Genomic DNA, 6,682 nt, shown 5'->3' with positions numbered 1-6,682 from the left:
TTGACCGACTGATCTGTCTGATATTAAGGGTACTGGTCTTTCCAGACTTTACCTCCTGGGGGCCAGAGGAAAGCACCCCACTGTATTTCCACCACAATCACTGTTCATGAAAAAAAAAAAAAACAAAAAAAAAACAGGCAAATCTGAGTCATGGTCCAAAGGGATGTTCTTCCAGGTCATAATTGGGAACAAAACTGACCAAAGATACCAAGATTCAGTGCCCGAACACATTAACCAATATTGGAATTTTAACAAATATCCGTTAAATGGATAACTGAACTGGAAATGTATCTTTCAATAATAAAGACTGAAAGTACACACAGAATTGGCAAATTCCAGTATCCGCAACAGTGAACAGAAATGAACTTGCAATAAGACAAGTCTGGTGTCGTGATCAGATAGTAGCCATATTCTGGAATGTATAATTCACGGAATTTTTCTCTAAAATTATATAAAGTTGCATGTACACCTCCCCTCAACAGACACTTTCTTATCACCCCAGGGTCCAAGAGACATTGTAATGGAAAACAGATATTTTTATATAACCATATGATTACTTCAAGTCTGAGATAACAACATCTACATCCTACAGATGTAGAGGACAAAGAAGGACACTTAAAACCATCAGTGTTCATATCAGTGACACGAACTAGGAATCCATACATGTGGGATCCCTATTAAGGAAGAGGCACCTGGAAACTCAAAGCCATATTCCCAACAATGAACAGATTTTTGCCCCACCTGAATTTTCATGAACAAAATACATGAAGTTCTATACCTGGAGTTTTCCCAAAATTGTGTGCATCCAGGATCATCTCCAATGTACTGGCTCACATTTTAATTAAGATTTTAAGAGAAAAAAAGACAAATAAATAAGATTTTAAGGGAGAAAAAATGCTTTCCCATAGCATGTCTGTGCTCAAAGATTCCTGGGATACCTGAAGGCTTTTCCATGGTGCTTAAGTTCATAAGGTTTCATGTCACTGTGCTTGCATGTGTGTCCTCGAAAGGAAGAGAGACAAGTGAAGACTTTCCCACAGTGTGGTCGTTCATAGTGTTTCTCCTGAGCGTGTGTTCGCACATGTTTTCTCAGGCTTGACTTATACCTGAAGGCGCTCCCACACTCTTAACATTGATAGGAGTCTCTCCCCAGTGTGAGTTCTCACATAGCATGTAAGGTAGCAGTGATACATACAGGTTTTCCCACACACGTCACACTCATGGACTTTCTGTCCACAGTGAACTGACACATGACACTGAAAGGAAGACGTGCAAGTGAAAGCTTTTCCACATTTCTTGCACTCTGGAGATTTTTCACTACTGAGACTCTTCGCGTATGTGTCAGATGCTCTCCCAGCATCCTGACCTTCATAGGATCTCTCTACGAGGTCTACATCCACGTGAGTGCCGAGGCTCGAGACGGGGCTACAGCCCAGCCCACATTCCTCACAGGGACTACGTTTGAGCCCTGGGTGAGAGCTTCACGTCTTCTCTAGGAAGGAACCATCCGCGAAGGCTTCTCTACACTTAGTGCACGATTTGCCTGCAGTAGGACACCCCTCATGCACAGGAAGACTTGTAATCGGGTTCAGGGCTTCTCTACGTCGATCTCCTTCATTCAGAACGTTCACAGACACTCCCCACCAAAAGACTTCTGTTCAAAATAGGAAGGCACATTGTCAGGGAATAATGATTATAAGTGATCTCTTTATTAATAAATGATCTATTGATGCTTGTTAATTATTATTGGACTACATAATGTCCATTGTCAATGAATGGGTTTGTTTGTGGCACCGTCTGCATGGTTACAACGTGGAACAAGATTAATGCTTTGGCATTAATGACAGTCATAACTTTCTGGGTTTCTTACACATAGTTTTTCCTGACCATTATTTCCAACTGAATTGTTCTTCAGATGGTCAATACCTAGAATGCGTTTGTAAAAACACTGTCCTGTGCAAATCTGACTATACGATTGTTGAGCTAGGTTATGGCTGTTCTTAAATTTCAAGGTAGTCTCCCAATCTCTCCGGATCCACGCATTCCTCCCGTACAACTGTCACTCACCTCACACACCCTTCCTGGGTTTGGGTTTCATCTCCACTGCTATGAAACTTCTGGTTTTCTCCAAAGGCAGAACAGGAATCGTTTATCGTAAATATTACTGTTTCCTCTTCACTCAGTAGCCCACGGAGTCTTTGATCCACACGCTTTACCTTTACTGGGAGAAACTACAAGAATTGGGAGCCTAATTTAATTTCTTTGGAAGTGACCTGGTGTGCAAGGTAAGAACATAGACCATATGCTGATTTCTATTCATACACTGATCCTGAAATGTAGATGAAGTTCATCAGAAAGAATGGACACGTGACCAAAGAAAACTTCGGGAGACCCTAGTGATTTGGGACTTTGGCAGTAATAGGAAAAGGGTACATAATGGCGGCCCATTCACTCACAAATACTTCCGAACAGATGGAGACTGGGGCGCCTGACCATTGGAAACTGTGGGTTAAGCAGCCGACTTCAGCTCTAGTCATGACCTCATGGTTCACGAGCTCCAGCCCTGTGTGGGCTCTGCACTGACAGTGTGGGGCCTGCTTGGGATTCCCTCTCTGCTCCTTCCACACACTCTTTCTCTCAAAGTAAATAAATAATCTTAAAAAAAAAAATAGACATAAAGTGGAGATAAGTATCAGACAAGCAAAGTAGGAAGGAATTGGGCAAGACACACACGTCCACACCTACCTCTACAAGAGGAACACAAAAGGCTCACCACGAGGGTGAGGATGGGTGAAAAGTCCAACAGGGAAGCCACGTGAATGACAGACATCATCTTTTCAAGCAAAGGCTGAGTCACCTAATGGCTGTGTCCAAATGCTTTTCCTTCTCCAGAACTTGGTCAACCAGAGGAACACTGGTCTGTTCTGAAGGCACAGAGGCCCTCGGTGGAGCCTGTCTGCGCTGCCCCAGCTGCCACTAGGAGATTAGATGGTGTGTGTGTGGCTGCTGTCCTGCCCCTGAGAAGAGCTCTCACCAGGGAGGATTTGAAGGACCACAAGCAATCTGGAAGATGGGCTCTTATTTTAGTCTTCAGGTTCGTTAATGATGATAAGTGTGGGGCGTTTTCAGTGGAAATCTATTGGTCTGTAATATTGTACAGCCTAGTGCTTGGACAATTACAGTCATTACAAGATCCTCACCACGATAATTGGAATTACCATCTGTCACTGAACAAAACTACTACAATATTACTGCCCATATTCCCTGTGCAGGACTCTGCATTCCCATGACCTCTTTACTGAATAAACCCAACTCTGTACTTTTCAATCCCCTTTACCTATTTCACATGTTCCTCCAACCCCTTCCAATCCCACAAACACCAATTGAATCTCTATAGTTTTAAGTCTGTTTCTATTTCTTGTTGTTTGTTCGTTCATTGTGCTGTTTCGATTCCACACGTAAGTAAAATACAACGTTTGCCTTTCTGACTTGTTTACTTGGAATAATGTCCTGTAGGTCCAACCGTGTTGTCACAAATGGCTGAGTAGATACCACATCTTCACTATGCGTTCACCTGTTGATGGACTCCTGGGTTGCTTCCATATCTTAAGTATTGTGACTGATGCCACAGGGAGTGTGACGGTGCGCATATCTTTTTATGTCAGTTTTTTTGGTAAGTTTACCCACCCAGAAGTAGAATTATGGACAGATGGTACTTGTGTTTAGTTTTTTGTGGAAACTCCATACTGTTTTCCAAGGTGGCTGCACCAATTTAAATCCCAACAACGAGATTTTTTTTCTCCACACCTTCAACATCACTTGCTATTTCTTATCTTTCTGATACTAGCCATTCTGGTTTCTGGGAGGGGACAGCTCATTGTGGTTTTGATGTGCATCTCCCTGATGATTAGTGACATTGAGCAGCTTTTCATGCGTTAAGTGCCCATCTCTATATCTTCTGTGGGAAAATGTCTGTTATGTCCCTGTTCCCATTTTTTACTTTCCCTTTTGTTTCCCTTACCTGAAGGGATAATTCCACAAAAATATTGCTAAGACTGATGTCCATGAGTTCAGCGCCTCTGTTTTGTCCTAAGACATGTATGGGTTCAAGTCCTATCCTGAGGTGTTTAATCCATACTGAGCTTCCTTTCAGGTAAGAGGTACGAAGATTTTCCAATTTCATCTTGCGGGTAGCTGTCTCATTTTCCCAGCACCACTTCCTGAAGAGACAGTCTTTTCCCCACGGTATATTCTCAGCTCCTTCTTTGTAGATAATCTGGCCATATAAACATGGGTTGACTTCTGGACTCTCTATTCTGTTGCCTTGAGCTCTGTATCTGCTTTTGTACTACATGGTTTTGTTTACTACAGTTTGAAATCTAGGACTGTTTTTTGCTTAGCTTTGGTATGCTTTCTCAAAATGGCTTTGTTTGTTGGGAATCTTTTCTGTTCTTACACAAATTTGAGAGTATTTTGCTCTAGTTCTTTCAAAAATACTATTAGTATATTGATAGAGATTGCACTCAGTACGTAGAGGGCTTTTTATACTATGGGCGTTTTCAAAAAAATTAGTCCATACAATCCGTGACAATGTCACCTTCAATGTCTTTCATTAAATGTTTTATACCTGCCAGAGTAAGCTGTTTCAACATCCTTGGTTACTTTTAACATAGTATTCTATTGTTTTTGAACTAATTGAACATGGGTTTGTTTCCTTAATTTCTCAGCTACGTGGGTAGTAAATATAGAAATGCACAGATTTTGCAATATTAATTTGTGTTCTGCAACTTTTCCAATTCATTTATTACTTCTAATACTAATTAGTGAAGCCTTAAGGATATTCTAGGTACAGTCTCATATGATTTGCAAACATTGACCTTTTCTCCCTCCTCCTGAAAAGACCAGTGAAGGTATGGAGGATCCTTACCCACTGCGGCCAGGTTCCTGCAGGTCTCCAGCATCATCACATCTCTGTAGAGCTTCCTCTGACCTCGATCCAGCAAAGCCCACTCTTCCAGGGTGAAGTTCACAGCCACATCCTCAAAGACCACAGAGGCCTGAAACATACCACACACTCTATTGCAGCAAAGCTCCATCATCACCCACGTGTGTGGGAGGATGAAGGGTGTGGGTTAGAGAATGAAGGGTGTGGGTGACAGGCAGGGAGCTGACTCCATTCCTAGGACCCCTGAGTCACAACAGAGGGTGAGGACAACAGCTGACATGGACTTACACACACCCAATTTACTGGGCTATTTACACTGAGACAGATCTGAGCAGACCAGTACTGTACAGACTGAAAAGTGAAATATTCGCTCGGACCACACACAGACTGGAGGACACACGCTTGGTTTGCTCTGAGACGATTATGCCTCGTCAGCTCCAAGAACTGGGACCAGAATGTCAGGATGCTGTGGACACTCAGATTCCAGGGCTGCTTGATGGGAGCAGCTCTCGCCCTGGAAGGAACAAGGGCACGAAGCCTGGTGGAGTCCCCTCTCTTCCGACAGAGGCAGACACGACCCTTTCCCCGGATTAGGTGGGCTCTGGGCACGGACACAGGCCAGGGCCCGGGAGCCTGGCACACCTGATGTGTAAGACGAGTCCGGGGCCTTAAGAAACGTGGAAGTCAGCAGGGCCGCTCAAACTTTTAACCCAGGGCCCAGAATTCAAGGAAAAGGGCACCAGAAGGAAGAGTCCCTGAGGGATTGATGGGGACACAGTCACCACTCACGTTAACACAGGAGGAAGAATCACAGTGTATGGACCGTTTTTAGGCAACAGGCCTGAGTGATGGAAAGATACGCAGCAAAGGGCACAGTGAGCACACAGCTGAATGCACACGCGCTCCTGAGTGACCTGCCTCAAAATGGCCACAGGCCCTAACTAACCCCTGCATACTTACAACCGGGCATAGGTCCCACACAGGGAGCATTCCAAAGGTTCTCCTGCTCCCTTGTGACCCCATAACTGTAGCCCCCAGCACCGCCTCCCGGCAGATGGTCTCTTCTTTGCCGTCCTGCCCGCTGCTCCCTCGCAGGGTATTCAGTAAACTTCTATCTCCTCTGTTCTGCCTTGGGGGGAATTCTCTCACCCCCTGAGCTGCGGGCCTCCCCCTGATCGGCTCACCCCACATTTGTTGCCCTTCACAAGGACCCTCTGCTGTACTTGGCCTCTCCTGGGATTTCCTAGGAATTTCTTGGGAGTTTCCCTTGGTGGCCTGACTCTAGTGTTCTCTGGGCAGCTGACAACCTCCACCTGAGGTTCCTCCTTGGTGAGGATCCCAAGTCCCAGGGGGCGTCTATGGGGCACTCCTTGCCCAACAGGATGAGGGATTTCCCCTCTTGCCCTTCAGGGGGGATCCTTGACTCCTTCTCCTTTCTTTTCGCCCTTTGGCAGGTACAACCATATTACTCACCAGGCAGCCAAAATTCTCTATCCAAGGGGTCCCTGGTATGGTCTATGGGTCTGAGGGTGAACAAGGTCAGACCATTCGGGCCTGTATGGGTGAATGACCCCTTTCCTCTCCTCTCCACTCTGTTCCCAAGGTCTATTCCCAACGAGTGGCAAATATGGCAACGGCAGCTCGGCCGTGGTGAATCCGCACATGTGAAGGACTCAGCTGGGACCCTTTCCTGATGCTGGCTGAGTCTCGGCAGCCTTGCTTCTGTCAGATTCCCCC

General features: G+C 45.1%; 1 long non-coding RNA gene across 1 annotated transcript; it reads right to left on the bottom strand.

Moving 5' to 3' along the window:
* Positions 1–342: 342 nt before the first annotated feature.
* On the bottom strand, positions 343–6,676 carry LOC125917861 (uncharacterized). Its single transcript, XR_007456323.1, has 3 exons — positions 4,928–6,676; positions 2,068–2,231; positions 343–1,654 (listed from the first exon to the last, which is right to left on the bottom strand). It is a non-coding gene; the product is annotated as an uncharacterized LOC125917861 (long non-coding RNA).
* Between the last annotated feature and the right edge of the window lie 6 nt (positions 6,677–6,682).

This window comes from Panthera uncia, unplaced genomic scaffold, assembly GCF_023721935.1.
Source record: "Panthera uncia isolate 11264 unplaced genomic scaffold, Puncia_PCG_1.0 HiC_scaffold_2607, whole genome shotgun sequence".
In the NCBI taxonomy this organism is placed as follows: Eukaryota; Metazoa; Chordata; class Mammalia; order Carnivora; family Felidae; genus Panthera; species Panthera uncia.
This window is presented reverse-complemented; position numbering and strand designations above follow the sequence as displayed.